Raw genomic sequence first — 2,521 nt, 5'->3', positions numbered from 1 at the left:
TCATCTTTGCCACTGGATCCCATATATAGGGGGAGACAGATTTTTTACATTAAAAACATTAAAATAAAATAATTATAAAATTGGGTATTTTTTTCTAATTTGAGAAAAGATCAGGGGCTTTTCGAGTTGGGGGAGAAGAGAGTAAATATGTGCAATTCCCTAAAATCAGAAAAGGAGGTATACCACTCCCCTCAAGTGTCTGTATACAATCAAAGGAAAATGAAAATAATAACTGATTTATCAGTATGGGCTCAGTATTCAAATAAGACATATGGGTTGGTTGAGATGTATAACTATGAGAAAACTCCATGCAACAGTCTTAGGATCTGACTTTCTCTTTAGCATAACTTGCTACTGCTACTCTTTGTCCTTCTTTCTCAAAAAGGACCATGACATCAGGGAGGACATGAAAGTGAATTGGATTTAAGTGAGGAAGGTTGTACAAAGTCACAAGCCTCACTTTCTCCTGTGGAGCTATCTGGGTCCAGTGGCCAGATATGTATCGGGACAACTGGAGATGGCCCAGGATGCAGTGGGGGACCTTGGCCTTTTCAAGCTAAGGTCTTTAACAGATCACAGTTTGACTGAGGCACCTAGGTCCTTAGTTAAAGGTCTCTAAATAGTAGTGTGAGGTGGTCCAGTTTCCCAGCTATGTAGAACTAGGTTCTAACAATGCAATAAAGTCTTCACACAATTCCCACAATTGAATAAAATTTTCTTGCAAGAAAGAGATTGGACTAGACCTATAATCGAATAAAATGGGAACTGAGCTAGCTCCAGAATTGTCATAAGATGGATTTAGTGTGGTTCTCTCAATTCCCATCACTGTTTGCAGCTTCAGTCTCCTCAATTCCCTCAACAGTGATTGTTCAAAAAAAAAATTTGGGAGGAAGAAGGCATTTCAGGATGCCTTATATCTCACCAGTTTTGGACAAGAAATTTTCTAATTTTACTCAAAAGGGATTAGCGTATACAGTTCAATCTGCCTAGAACCAGTCCATGAGGAGCCTTGGGAAACATGTTTCTGGAGACATGCAATGATGCATAAAGGATGGCCTTGCCCTGTAATTATTTCTTCTCTGCTTCCTACATGATAAAGAAAAGTCTCCAAGTTGGTTACTGAGACAATAGGCTGCAGAGGAACTCAACCTCTCTGTCATTGGTGCTATTTGGGTAATCAAGGAGGAAGACATTCTATAAGCCTTGGTGAGGAGAGTAGTAGCAGGAGTGGTAGTAATGGCCTGCTACTCTTAGCTGCCTTGTTTCCCCACATAGCATTCTATGTGATGTTGAATGTCACAAATCCTCAAGAGTACCTCTAGAATCCTAAGCTGAGGGGAAAGAGTCTAGCTCTAGGGACTTGACTTATCTGTGCAAGTGGGAATTGGGATAACGACTCCCATAGCTCATATGTGTTACCAAAGGAATTAGGAGCGTGCCAAGGCTCCACTTTATTTTATGCTTTGTCCACTACCCAGTGTATAATTGATAGAGTCTTTGAATTTTTCTTTCAAAGGTATTTGAGCCAGGAAGAATTTCCTTTGACTTTGAAGGAGAGGAAACCTAAAGCAGGAAGCAGGTAGCTAAATGTTTTAGTCACCTCACTCGGAGCCACAAACTGAAGAGGAGCCAAAGGGCACCCAGCTGTCAGCATCTGAAGTGACTAAAGAAATGATCTGTAGTAATTGTGCCTCCAGTGTCAGCTAGGATTTGATCAGTTCCTGGGACAGAGAAAATCCACAGGTGTTGTGCAGGGATGAAATGAACTAAGACATAAGAGATCAAAATGTTCAATAAGCTGAACAAGTGAAAGTCTTTTTTTATTTTTTGTTTTTGGGGGAGTCAATTCCAACAGCATTACACTATTGTAGCAAGGTGTGAGAATTGGTGCTGAAAGGGAGTAAATTGCTGAGGCACTTTCTTTCTAGACATTCTTCAAAATCTCCATTCCCAAATAGCCCAACGCAAATAGATCCCTGCCTCCTCTGAACACCTCCTTAACTGGGACCTTATCTCATATAAACTTGCTCTCATTTGGACATTTCTTTATGTGTGTTACACGATGCAGAAAAAATTAAGAAAATAAAGAATGAGAAAAAAATCAATGTACTTGGTTATTACAGGGTCATTGTTTTCCTTCAACATTTAATTTTTACTATTAAACCAAAGCCAGACAACTTTCATTAATTCTCATTAATAGCTGTGTGTTGAGGTTCCTTGGATTATGAGCTCCTTAATGCTAGAGATTTCATTTGTATGGAGAAAAGTCACTTGAGAAGGTAATTTTTTAAAAAATCACTCATTATTAATTTGCAATATACTAGTTACAGCAAGTCCTTATTGCTGATCTGCTAATATTTTCTACAATATGAAATTGATAATATTTTTGTTCTGGCATCTTGAAAAAATTCCTAAAGAAAATCTTAAGTTAACGTAAGCAACTAATCCAATATAATTGTCTGTACGGCATATAGCCAGCTCAATTCTTAATGAATGGGTGCATGCCATCTAATATAGAAAC

Source organism: Phascolarctos cinereus, unplaced genomic scaffold (assembly GCF_003287225.1).
Source record: "Phascolarctos cinereus isolate Bilbo 61053 unplaced genomic scaffold, phaCin_HiC Scaffold_4;HRSCAF=312, whole genome shotgun sequence".
Taxonomy (NCBI): domain Eukaryota; kingdom Metazoa; phylum Chordata; class Mammalia; order Diprotodontia; family Phascolarctidae; genus Phascolarctos; species Phascolarctos cinereus.
This window is presented reverse-complemented; position numbering follows the sequence as displayed.